Source organism: Bos indicus x Bos taurus, chromosome 17 (genome assembly GCF_003369695.1).
Source record: "Bos indicus x Bos taurus breed Angus x Brahman F1 hybrid chromosome 17, Bos_hybrid_MaternalHap_v2.0, whole genome shotgun sequence".
NCBI classification, from domain to species: domain Eukaryota; kingdom Metazoa; phylum Chordata; class Mammalia; order Artiodactyla; family Bovidae; genus Bos; species Bos indicus x Bos taurus.
Genome location: NC_040092.1, coordinates 7,271,916 through 7,284,920, shown reverse-complemented (window position 1 = coordinate 7,284,920; position 13,005 = coordinate 7,271,916). Strand labels below are relative to the sequence as shown.

Here is a 13,005-nt window from a genome sequence, read left to right as displayed (position 1 = left end):
ATTGGAAAGTGGATAAAATGCCCAGTTCACAGAGTTGATTTGATAGCTGGTAAAGGGCTTCCTGGAGAAGGGAATGGCAACCCACTCCAGTACTTTGTGTGGAGAACTCCATGGACAGAGGAGCCTGGCGGGCCACAGTCCATGGAGTCGCAGAGTCGGACACGACTTAGCCACTGAACAACCCCGCTTGCCAGGTGGTGCTAGTGGTCAGCAACCAGTGCAGGAGACCCAGGCTCCATCCTTTGGTCAGGAAGATCCCTTGGAGGAGGAAATGGCAACTAGCTCCAGTATTCTTGCCCGGAAAAACTCCGTGAACAGAGGAGTCTGGCGGGCTACAGTCCAGGAGGTTGCAGAGAGTCAGACGCGACGCGACTGAGCAAAACGTGTCTACCTGACCGTCAGTCATAGTTTCCTGTGTTGGGAATTTCCAAAGTTTTCTGCCTTTTACGTGTATATTAGTGAAAGAGGATGCCTCTGGGCCACTAGCCTGATCCTATTTTAAACCTGTCTTGCACCTCCTTGTTTCTGTGTGACAGATAAGGATGGTTTTGCTTCTCTGCCTTGAAATGCCCTCCTGACCAAGGAAGAATGGAAAAAGGAAGGAACAGATTTACGAATATTCCATTGGTTTGCGTAAAGTTTGGTCCCTCTAACAAATGTAAAATAAGATCATACTGACTGCACTTTTAGAGGCTTAGCTACTGTAGCTGAACACATAATTGTTGTCCTTTCTAGATGCCATTGAAAAAAGCCCACCTCTTGTAACATTAAGCGGAGTGTAACCTATAAAAATTTGGAATCACCGTCTTGTACACTTGAAACTAAGATAATATTGTAAATCAACAATACTTTAGTAAAGAACAAGCACACCCCTTTAGTCAGGCTCAATGATTAAGTCTGTCCGGGTTACATGTAATACATATCTGATACAGTCACGTTAAAACAAAAACAAATGGTTGAAATGACCATTCATTCCAATGACCATGGGCTTCAGAGTCAGGAAGTCCGGGATTTGCATCCTGACAACCCCCTGCTAGCTGTGTGGACCAGCACGACATACATCACCTGTGAAAGTCCCTACTTTTCTCCTTCCAGGTGAGAGAGGCCGGGGCCTGGGGTCCTGTACCCAAGCCTTTGTGCCAGCGTTGGACTAACTTCTTTTAGAGCAAGGGAATCCGAGAGACAGTGAGGGACTGACATCAACTGCATGCATGCACAGTTGGGGTAATTCCTAGGAACAAGATACAAAAGGCCACAAGCAAACTGGCATTGTGGAGGTGCCGGGAGCAAAAGCCGGTACTGCGCACGATCCATGCACCCGGCCTCACCACGGGGTGGGCAGACCACCTAAGCCACCCCTCCTGCCTGGCCCAGGCATCCACCCCCACCCTCCCCTCGTGTACGGAACCAGCCCACCTTCCTCGGGGAGCAAGCGAGGGCACCTGTTTCTTGTTCTTGCTCCCTCCTCTGCAGCATGAGCCCCAGGAAAGCCTTGCCTGAATTCCTTATCCGGCTTCTTACCAATTCCTGTTGATTAGAGCCCAAGGACAAGAGTCAGTAACACAGGCAGTGGACAGGGCAGGCTTTAGAGCCTCTCGTTTGCTGCAGCGTTTTAAGACCGTGCCTTCTGGGGGGGGCCAGAAAGAACTTGGAGGGTTCAAATCCTGGCTCTCTGCTTTTTAAGGTTGTCGTTCAGTCACTAAGTCATGTTCAACTCTCAGCGCCCCCACGGACTGCAGCACGCCAGGCCCCTCTGTCCTTCATGGTCTCCCAGAGTTTGCTCAGATGCACGTCCATTGAGTTGGTGGGCTGCGTAAGGTAAGTTGGTTCATTTTTCCAAGCCAAAGTTTCTCCATGGGTAAGACGGGCCTGGGGAAAACCCTACATCCCAGGTTGTTGGGACTAGGAAATGAGTTCATAGAAGACCTCCGGTTTGTGTGTGATGGCAGCCGCCTCCTTCTTACTTGTGTTTCCACGCATTGATTGTTTACCAAGAGACACCAGCGCTTGGTTAAGTGATGTCCTTCCAGAGACAGCTGGGACATGGAGCCGGGCTCTCCTCCTCGCCCAGTTGCTCTGGCCTCTGGTTATCTGCGTGGAGCGGAGACGGTAGTGTGACTGAGTGGCCCGCCCTGGACAGGGGTGGCGTTGTGGGGGGGAGAATGTGCTTGTGTCGGGAGCTGTCCCCTCCCCCGCTCCATGCCACCAAATATGTCCATACGCTCCAACTGACTAGTCAGCGGCCACCCCGGGCTGCCGTCCCCTGTCCAGACCTGGAGCTCAGCAGCTAATTTTAGAAATGACTTGTCCACTCAGCTGCTGCTATCACACTGGTGCAGGGGGAGGGTGCGGGAGGAGCAGTCAGGGGAGGGGATGTGAACGACAGTGTGAGGAGGGGAGCTGCGGACATTTCTCCTCCGTCCCTGCTCACCCAGCTTGGTGGGATCTCTGCGCTGCAACCCGGGGAGGCCCTTCGGACGGGAGTGGATCCTGTGCCCTTGGCCCCGGGTGGAGAAGGTACCGTCGGGCTGGGTTTTACGACAGGCACCCGGTGAGCGGACGGGCATAATTGTCCGGAATGTGCCTTGGGGGCTGCGGTGGCCGCTGGTCTCGTCTATTTCAGGCCTTTCAGCCTGCGAGGCCTGTTCCCCTTTGCTGGTTGGGTGTTTCATGGGAGAATTTTACAACCACACGCTGGTGTGAGGGAACACTGCTAAAAGATCACCCTGCTCAGGCCCCAGCTGTTGGCTGATTCTTAAATATCTATATACATTTAGGGTCATGGGATAACCACTTTGGAATCTCGGCTGGCAGACAGCAAGGTTCGTATTTTCCCAAAGCTACTAGTGATTTCTGCTTAACTGAGTGTCGGTTGATGCTCAGGGAGCCCAACTCTTCCCCTTTCGTGTTTCCAATACTGTTGAGTATCAGCCGTGATGGTAATTGTTTTTTTTTTATTCCATTTATTCCAAATAAGCATGGCAAGGGAGGAGGGAGGGGATGGTGGGGGACGGTTTGAATTTCATGTGGCGCTGACTTGATCCCCTGTCGGAGAGGAGGTGTTTTCTCTGGCTCACCCGTTAGGGGCGTATCTTTGAATGGAGACCTGCACTGGCCTCAATGGGTGGCGGGGGGCAGTGGAGATGCTGGGGAGGGGACATGGAGCTCCCTCCCTGGAGTCAGGCCTCAGGATCAGGGCCTTGGAGCAGCTTTTCCATAGAGGTGTCCGGGAGGGGAAAGCCCAGTCAGTTCCAAGCCGCCCAGCCTGGCCTCGACCCTGGGCTTCCGTCCCACAGGACTTGGAAAACTGGGCTGCGGCATTCACTCCTTGACCAGCCAAGCAGATGCCTGGCCTGATCAGTGCCCCAGCTCAAGAGGGGCTGGGGGTCCCACGGGGGCTTCCTGTGTCCAACAGGACCCTGGTTCCCTCAGGGTTGGCTTTGCTACTAAATTTAGGCTCTCCTGGATCTAGGTTGATAGGTCTGGGTGGGCTGTGGATAAGATCTAGAATTTAATGGCCCAAGACGGGAGGGATTGGCGGGGGAGGGTCTCCGGGTCACCTGACTTTGGAGGGGCTGCGTGTCACCCATGAGACATCCGGTGGCACCTGGGCCAGGTCACCTTGAATAGCCCAGTGTGGGCTCTGCTGACACTGTGACCTCGATCAGTCCCTCCCGGGATCTGAGCTTTAGTTCCGCCTTCTAAACCCCAGGAGCCTTGGCGAGATCATCCCGGAGGTGGCAACCAGGATTCAGTGTCTGTGGCAGCATTTCTCCCAAGGTTGGGTCTTCGGTCACCTCTACCAGCCTGCCCTGGGGTGGGGGGAAGGCTTTTAAAATGTACATTCACATCTCAGAACTACTCAACAGTCCTGGGGGGAAGGGACCTGCAGGTCCTCAGAGTTTAAACAGATTGAGGGGTCTGTGTGCTCAGTTGTGTCTGACTCCTTGCAACCCCTTGGACTGTGGCTCGCCAGGTGCCTCTGTCCTCTGGGGTTTTTCAGGCAAGAACATTGGTGCCCACCAAAGCTGGAGAAACACTTCTCCTCTGTGGGAGCCGATACAACCCCAGGGGGTACCCACTTTGTCAAGACTCAGGGTATCACATACTTGCAAAACATACTTGCACCCGTCCGCTATCAGGGTCTGATGAGTGCAAATTTTCATAAGGTCCATGGTCAGCCAGGGACAAGATCAGGCACTTCTGGGGGCTTTCTGAGCTGAGACCAGGAGGCCCAAATGCCAGAGACAGCCTCCCGCCACTGCCAAAAAAAAACAGGAACTCGGGCTGGGTGTCCACGAGGGCTCCAGGAGACAGCCCTTCAGCGGCTCCTGGTTTACCTTGGAGATAAAAACCACTGTCCAAATGGTCCAGTTTAAACAGGTAGTTAGTCACAGTGGTAGGTGACATATCGTTAATTTTTTTTAATTAATATATTTTAGAGAAATTTTAGATTCACAGCAAAATTAAGGGGAAGGTACAGAAATTTCCCTTATACCCACTGCTTCCTACATTCATAGCCTCCCTTATAATACCACCCCCCAAGGGTGGGATATCTGTTAATAGCTGATGAACCTATACTGACACATCATTGTCACCCCAAGTCCACATTCCATACAAGGGTTCACTCTCGGTGGTGTATATTCTACGGGTTTGGAAAATGCATCATGATATGTGCCCATCATTACTGTATCATATAAAATAGTTTCACCACTCTGAAAATCCGCTGTGCCCTGCATATTCATCCTTCCCTCTCCTCAGCTCCCGGCAGTCACTGATCCTTTTACTGTCTCCATAGTTTTGCCTTTTCCAGAATGTTACATAGTTGGAGTCTATAGGATGTAGTCTTTACAGATTGGGTACTCTTCATTTAGCAATATGCATTTAAGTTCCCTCCATGTCTTTTCATGGTACCCTAATTTTTAAGCTATGTGAAACTGAATTATTTGAAAAATGGAGAAAGTCAGTTTGAAGCAAGTGGAGGGCCCCTGGGTGCTGTCAAATCCAGCCCCACCTGTTCACAGATGGGGCAGCTGAGGTACAGAGAGGGTTAGCAACTTGCCCAAGGACACACAGCTTTGCAGTGACAGCACTGAGTTCACAACAGCCACTGCCTTCACGTCAGGCTCCCCAATTTAGGAATAATAACCCAATTTTCCCAATAACAGGCTTCCCTGGTGGCTCAGACAGTAAAGAATCTGCCTGCAATGCAGGAGATGCAGGTTCGGTCCCTGGGTCAGGAATATCCCCTGGAGAAGGGAATGGCAACCCGTTCCAGTATTCTTGCCCAGAGAATTTCATGGACAGAGGCATGGCTGCAGTTCATGGGGTTGCAGAGAGTCAGACACGACCGAGCACCTAACACTTTCACTTCCCTGATAACCCCCACCCCTAAAACCTCCACCGTCATCCCCCAAACCTCAAAGGAAAGAATTAAATCTCAGTTCTAGCTTTCGACAAAAATTAACTTTCATCACACAAACAAGGTCATTGGGATGAGAGCTCTGAACAGTCAAGGCAGGTGTCATTCCCACTCTCCTTCCACTCCTGCTCTCACTTGCTCTCTCTCTCTCTCACACACACACACGTACACCACTCTTTCTGAAGGACCCAGTCACCGTCAGCTTCATCTGAATCACCTCCGCCTGCCCCCACCATGACTCACGCAGCTCCGTAATTTTCCTTTCAGCTACACTGTGTGTCTCCCTGATAACTGCATTATTTTGAGGAACTACAGTTTGAAATGGCAACCCACTCCAGTGTTCTTGCCTGGAGAATCCCAGGGACGGGGGAGCCTGGTGGCCTGCCGTCTATGGGGTCGCACAGAGTCGGACACGACTGAAGTGACTTAGCAGCACAGTTTGTGGCAGCACAGAAAAGGTCTTGGAGAATCGGTGAGGTGGATTTACCAAATAATGTGGCCGGCACTGGCGCTCAGGGTGGCAGGAAGTTCAAGGTCTGGGGGTCCCAAGGGAATTTTTCTCTGCCCATAAAAGACTGCGTGCATTTTCAGCTGTTTCTTGAGTACCAGCTGGGGTTTGAGTTTCAGTTTCATGGAGGGCAATCGGATTAGCTGTCGAGAGAGAGAGATGGTTGCTCACCAAGATTAAATGTCTCCACGCTGGGTATTGCTGTAAGCTTGGTCAGGAGCGATCAGCCCCATTTTATAGATCGGGAAGTGAGATTTAGAGGCTTAAGCGACCCAAGGTCACGCAGAGTGAAATGAAAGTGGGACTTGGCGCCTTACTGCCAGAGACTTGTTTGGTCTAGTCTAATCAACAGCGTGAGCCGAAATAAGCAATTATGCAATGCTGTTCCACAGATGATGAAGCTGGTTCAAACTCATTTAATCTGTTGACAGTCTAGAAGGGGGCATGATACTATCCCAGTTTTATCCAGAAATCTGAGAATCAGAGAGGGCTAGTGTCTTGCCCGGGGCCATAGAGCCACTGAGTGGTGACGGATCCAGGAGTGACTTTTCCTCCTGTTCTTCTGTCAGCAGTGGGTTGACTCATTGCTCAGTTCTTTCTATGTCACATGTATGTATTGTTTGAAGCAAGATTGTTTTGCTTTTTTTTTTCCCTCTCTTACTGCTCCTCTCCACTTGACATGATTGTCCTAGACCAGGGCTTCTTGGCCTCAGCACTATTGACATTTGGGACTGACTGATTCTTTGTTGTGGTGGGGGTGGGGGCAGCTGTCCTGAGCAATGTAGGCTGTTTATCAGCATCCCTGGCCTCCGCCCACTAGCACCCTGTCTCCAGTTGTGACAGCCAAAAATGCTTTTATGCCAAGTCACTTCAGTCCTGTCCAGCTCTTTACGACAACCCCATGGACTGTAGCCCAACAGGCTCCTCTGTCTGTGGGATTCTCCAGGCAAGAATACTGGAGTGGGTTGCCATGCCCTACTCCAGGGGATCTTCCCGACCCAGGGATCGATCTTGCATCTCTTATATCTCCTGCATTGGCAGGAGTGTCCTTTTCCACCAGCGCCACCAAACGCCTGTGGGTGGACACAGTCACCACCTGTTGAAAGCCCTCATCTAGTCCCATTCTGTCCGACAGCACTTTGATAATAGACATGTTCTGTATCTGTGCTGTCCAATATGGTAGCCACTATCCACATGTCAAACACATGAAATGTGCCAGGTGCAACTGAGAGGCTGACATTTACATTCATTTACATTTAAATAGCCCCATGTGGCTAATGGGGCTTCCCAAATGGCTCAGTGGTAAAAGAGCCCACCTGCCAATGCAGAAGACTCAGCTTCGATCCCTGGGTCGGGAAGATTCCCTGGAGGAGGAAATGGCAACCCATTCCAGTATTCTTGCCTGGAGGAGAATCCCATGGACAGAGGAGTGTAGCAGACTATAGCCCATGGGGTTGCAGAGAGTCAGACAAGACTTAGGGACTAAATAGCAGGAGCAGTGTGGCTAATGGCTGCTGTATTAGACAGCAAAGCTCCAAGTAGCAACACAGCAAGAATAGAAAGACAGCCATATGATGGAGGAATAAAATCCTGAAAACAGTCAGGGGAGCCTCACAGCAGAAGCCTGACCAGTCTCTCACTTCAATCTGGCAACAGGAAACACCAAACCGGTATTCTGCGGGATCTGGGAGCCATGAGAAATGTCTCACCTGGGAAATGGTTGAAGGCTCCTGATGAGAAAATTGGGGGTCAATCCCTTGGGTGTCGTAGGTGGATCCCTATGTGTTGCTCCAGAGAGGAGAACCGGGGCCAGGATGTGGTCATCCCAGGAGGTTAGCTCTCTGGATAGGAGGGAAGAAGCAGCAAGCCCTGGGCACTGGGAAATAAGGACCCTGGTTCTGCTGCCGTGGGAGCTGTGAGTCCTAGCCGAGTCCCTTCCTTTCCCTGCTTGACAGACTCCAGGACCGGAGAAGGTGGGTTTGCTGGCCTGCGAGGGCTGTGCAGGTCTGCTCTAAGAAAAAAGCAATTAGAGCAGACCCCGCGTGTCCCACCTCGTCCTGAGCGCCCCAGCACTGGATGTGACCAACGGGGCACTGATCGGTCCTCCATCCAGGAAATTCCTTGTGAGCAGGGCTGGGCCTCTGAGCCTCTCTTATGGAAGATGAGTCCTGCTAGTCCTCTCTTGTCCATCCTTTTCCATCTCAAAGCCTCACCTGCTTTGCCTTCCCTCCTTCTAGCCCACCTTGTCTCTTCACGCTCTCTCTTTCCTTCTGTGAACTTCCCTACCTTTGTTTCCCGCTTATCCCCCTCCCCGTTCTCCTCTTCTAGGAGGATGTGGGTTGTGATGAGTGGCCTGAATCCTCAACCACTTGCTGGCTGTGGGGTTCTCTTGCCCTGATTAGGGAAGGGGGGCCTGTGTGCTGACCAGGTCCCTTTTCATTCCCACCTGGCTCTGTGACCACCAGACACAAGGTCTGAGTGAGACTGGCTGGACCATGTACAAATCATGAGTCACTTTTGCCCATTTAGCCTCTAGATAGCAAGCAGCAGTCATCATTCCCTCATTCTACACCCAAGGCAGACATTAATAATCAATCAGATCACCCTTTTCCCTGTGAGCCAAGACGGAAGCTCAGAGTCCTTCCCAAGTAACACTCCAGACACAACTACTCATCTATCAGAGGCGATGAGTTGAAACTACTTGCCTCCCAGCTGTATTGGTCAGGATCCTGAGAGGAAAGCACTCGACCTTCTTGCCAGGTGAGCTCAGGCAAGTGCCTCAACTTATCTGAGTCTCTGCTCTACTGGAGTGATGCCAACCACGTGGTTGCTGTCTTGGGGATGAAATGGGATAATGGATTTTAAGGTAATTAAATTTCAGGTCCAGTAGGCATTTAACAGGGCTGAGAGCAGTTTAGGTGTAAGGTTTCTATCTCGGTGCTCGGCACAGAGTAGGTTCTCCCTAAATGTGGGTGAAACATCCAGTTCTGGGTCCTGGGCTGGGGTCTCCAGGCTGACTTTGACCGTGGAGTCAAACGAAGATGAAAAGAAGACTGCAAGCAGTTTTCAGTGGTTAAGCATGTGGGTACGTGGCTGTCCTCTTCCCATTTTATGGCTGAGAAAATTGAGTCTCAGAGAACTTCCTAGGCTCCCACAAGGTGATAGCGGCAGCAGGACATGGCCTTGGGCCATGATGAGAGATGCAGATACAGAAAACAAGGAGACACCAGAAATCCCTGCCGTAGACCTGCTGGCGATGGCCTGCTCTGTCCCTCGCCAGCTACACTCCTAATTACCCATCCATTCCTTCATTCAGTCATTCAGCAAATATGCATTGAGAGCAAAGTACGTGCCAGGCGATGTTCTAGGCTCTGGGGCCGCATACGTGAACAGAATAGGTGGACATGCTGCACCTCTTAGGGGCCGTGTTCTGCACGAGGGGTCGAAAACTAAACAAGAAACACACAGCACGATGGACAGTGAGCAAGTGCTGTGGGGAAAGAGCAAAATCAGACGACGAGCGGCCCTGGGACAGGGAGGAATGGGGCCAGGGAGCCATTCAAACAGGATGGTGAAGGCAGGATCATTGAGAAGATGACTCCGAGCAAAGACTTGAAAGAGGAGAAGACGTGAGCCAGGCGGAAGGAAAAGTGTGTGAAGCAGGAGCAGAATGTGCAAAGGCCCTGAGGTGGGAACCCATGTGGAAGGACGCATCCAGGTCAGTGTCACTGAAGTAGAGGAACAAGGGGGATCCTGAGGGCTCTGGGAGTCACCATCCAGACTCAGGAATTTGTCCTTTGAGACAGGTGAAGTCACTGGAGGACTAGCTGCTGGGTCAAGGCTGGACCTTGAGGGGTGAGAGGGAAAGCCTTGAGGCCACTCATACCAGCATGTCTACATGGAAAACTGTTTCAAGCCATCCCTGGCTTTGGGAGTGACCTTTCCTTTCACCAGCCCTCCTCACCCCTGAAGGGAGACTTGAGACTTCATCCCATGAATTCAGAGCATCTGGGGCCTCTTCATGGGCTTAAAACGGCAGCTGATGAGGCAGGTGTGAGTTTCAGGCCTGGATGAGAATGCGGTGATAAGAACACTTGCTTAAATTAAGGCTTGACAAAGCCACCCCAGTAGGGTTGGATCCTGATCCTGGGTCAGTGGGGCTGGCCTGGTGCCTTTGAGGGGTAGGACGTGAGGGTAAAGGCAGAGACTGAGTCCTCTCCTTGCCCCCATGTGCTACAGCCCTCTGGGCCCGCCCACGGCTGGGTTGAGGACAGCCCAGACCATCAGCCAGGATTCCCCCTGGAGCCTTGAAGCCGAGGGCTATTCTTGGGAGGCAGCCACTGACCTGGCCGGCCGGATGGGAAGTGTTGGGAGTCGGGGCAGGGCAGTGACCAGGGCAGCCACCTCAGGTCAGGCCTATTCATAACCTGGGCTTCAGCTGCCCAGGTCTGTAGCAGAGCGGATTACAGCCGTGAGTCACTCCGGGACGCTCCAATGTCTCCTAAGGGAATGAGTCGGGAGGAGGGTCTTTTGTCCTCTTCTCGCCCCTCACCCCTCTCCCCCAGGGATCTGGCCTCCCGCTTAATCTCCAGCTCAACCTCACGTGCCTGTGCAAGTGGGAGAGCCCACACTATGGGGTCTTTTTCTTATGCAAAGACTTGGCTGTTGCACTTGAATGAGTTTTCAGGGTCTCCTGTGGGCACCTGACCTCATCAGAGCTGAAATATCCCTTGTTCAGTCTTTGGCTCTTGTGATTTCACCCTTGCCAGGCCCTGCAGGAGCGGTACGGTGTCAGCCAGTGCTGTGCTGACAGTGTTTAACGGACTGGCTCCAGGAGTAAAAGCCCCGATTTATGATTTTTCCTAGTTTCTATAGTGTAAACACTCCCTGAACTGATTTCAATCTATCACGTGACAGCAACCCACTGAGGAGTTGGAAACCGAGGGCCCCAGTAGGCTCTCGCGAGATGATGAAATTCACTTGACATCACCTCACGCAGGGTCGGTAAACAACCACGATGGGATCTCACGAGATGGTGGGAGTGGGCGTGACGTCACCCCATGCTACACACCTGGAAAGCTGGGGCCACAGTGTGCTCTCGCGAGATGATCGGAGTCGACGTCCTCTCGCACGGGGTTATAAAGCAAGGGCTACGGTGGGGTCTCGCGAGATGCGTTCTCCTCAGCGCGGCCTCGCGGGATCCGTCTCATCAGCTCCCCGGATGTGCTGTTCTCACTGTGTGAGGAGAGATTGCTTGGAATGCTGTTCAGGCTGTTTTCTTATGTATGAGTTACTGACAACAGCTACTGGCAGGCCAAAGGGGCCGTTGAAAACTCGTGAACCATGGTAACTAACAGTCGGAGATGGGGGGCTGGGGTCTCTTCCAGGAGCGGGCAGTGAGGGACCCTACTCATAGCTAGAAGTGAGAAAAGTTGAAGGGGGAGGAAAGAGGCCTTTTCCTCCCCTCCTGACCCCCTTCACGAAGATTTGGTGTATCGTTTAAGATCTGGGTATCCCCAGGTGTTTGGTTGTAGGAACCTCCACAAATACCAAAATCCATGGAGGCCCAAGTCCCTTATATAAAAAGGAGTAATCAGATCAGATCAGATCAGTCGCTCAGTCGTGTCCGACTCTTTGCGACCCCATGAATCGCAGCACGCCAGGCCTCCCCGTCCATCACCAACTCCCGGAGTTCACTCAGACTCACGTCCATCGAGTTGGTGATGCCATCCAGCCATCTCATCCTCTGTCGTCCCCTTCTCCTCCTGCCCCCAATCCCTCCCAGCATCAGAGTCTTTTCCAATGAGTCAACTCTTCGCATGAGGTGGCCAAAGTACTGGAGTTTCAGCTTCAGCATCATTCCTTCCAAAGAAATCCCAGGGCTGATCTCCTTCAGAATGGACTGGTTGGATCTCCTTGCAGTCCAAGGGACTCTCAAGAGTCTTCTCCAACACCACAGTTCAAAAGCATCCATTCTTCGGCGCTCAGCCTTTTTCACAGTCCAACTCTCACATCCATACATGACCACAGGAAAAACCATAGCCTTGACTAGACGAACCTTTGTTGGCAAAGTAATGTCTCTGCTTTTGAATATGCTATCTAGGTTGGTCACAACTTTCCTTCCAAGGAGTAAGCGCCTTTTAATTTCATGGCTGCAGTCACCATCTGCAGTGGTTTTGGAGCCCAAAAAAATAAAGTCTGATGCTGTTTCCCCATCTATTTCCCGTGAAGTGATGGGGTCGGATGCCATGATCTTCGTTTTCTGAATGTTGAGTTTTAAGCCAACTTTTTCACTCTCCACTTTCACTTTCATCAAGAGGCTTTTGAGTTCCTCTTCACTTTCTGCCATAAGGGTGGTGTCATCTGCATATCTGAGGTTGTTGATATTTCTCCCGGCAATCTTGATTCCAGCTTGTGTTTCTTCCAGTCCAGCGTTTCTCATGATGTACTCTGCATAGAAGTTAAATAAGCAGGGTGACAATATACAGCCTTGATGTACTCCTTTTCCTATTTGGAACCAGTCTGTTGTTCCATGTCCAGTTCTAACTGTTGCTTCCTGACCTGCATACATATTTCTCAAGAGGCAGGTCAGGTGGTCTGGTATGCCCATCTCTTTCAGAATTTTCCACAGTTTATTGTGATGCACACAGTCAAAGGCTTTGGCATAGTCAATAAAGCAGAAGTAGATGTTTTTCTGGAACTCTCTTGCTTTTTCCATGATCCATCGGATGTTGGTAATTTGATCTCTGGTTCCTCTGCCTTTTCTAAAACCAGCTTGAACATCAGGAAGTTCACGGTTCACATATTGCTGAAGCCTGGCTTGGAGAATTTTGAGCATTACTTTACTAGCGTGTGAGATGAGTGCAATTGTGCGGTAGTTTGAGCATTCTTTGGCATTGCCTTTCTTTGGGATTGGAATGAAAACTGACCTTTTCCAGTCCTGTGGCCACTGCTGAGTTTTCCAAATTTGCTGGCATATTGAGTACAGCACTTTCACAGCATTATCTTTCAGGATTTGAAATAGCTCAACTGGAATTCCATCACCTCCACTAGCTTTGTTCATAGTGATGCTTTC

General features: G+C 51.2%; 1 protein-coding gene across 4 annotated transcripts in view; it reads left to right on the top strand.

Annotated features, from left to right (window-relative positions):
- The first annotated feature begins 2,344 nt into the window (after positions 1-2,344).
- MYO18B (myosin XVIIIB) overlaps positions 2,345-13,005 on the top strand; it is a 232,385-nt gene continuing 221,724 nt past the window's right edge. For 2 of the 4 annotated variants that reach the window (XM_027566459.1, XM_027566456.1), the window contains exon 1: positions 2,345-2,517. The gene's annotated coding sequence lies outside the window, so the exon portion shown is untranslated. Of the gene's footprint in view, positions 2,552-2,777; positions 2,823-13,005 lie in introns of all 4 variants that reach the window. The other 2 variants (XM_027566457.1, XM_027566458.1) reach the window with 2 other exon arrangements.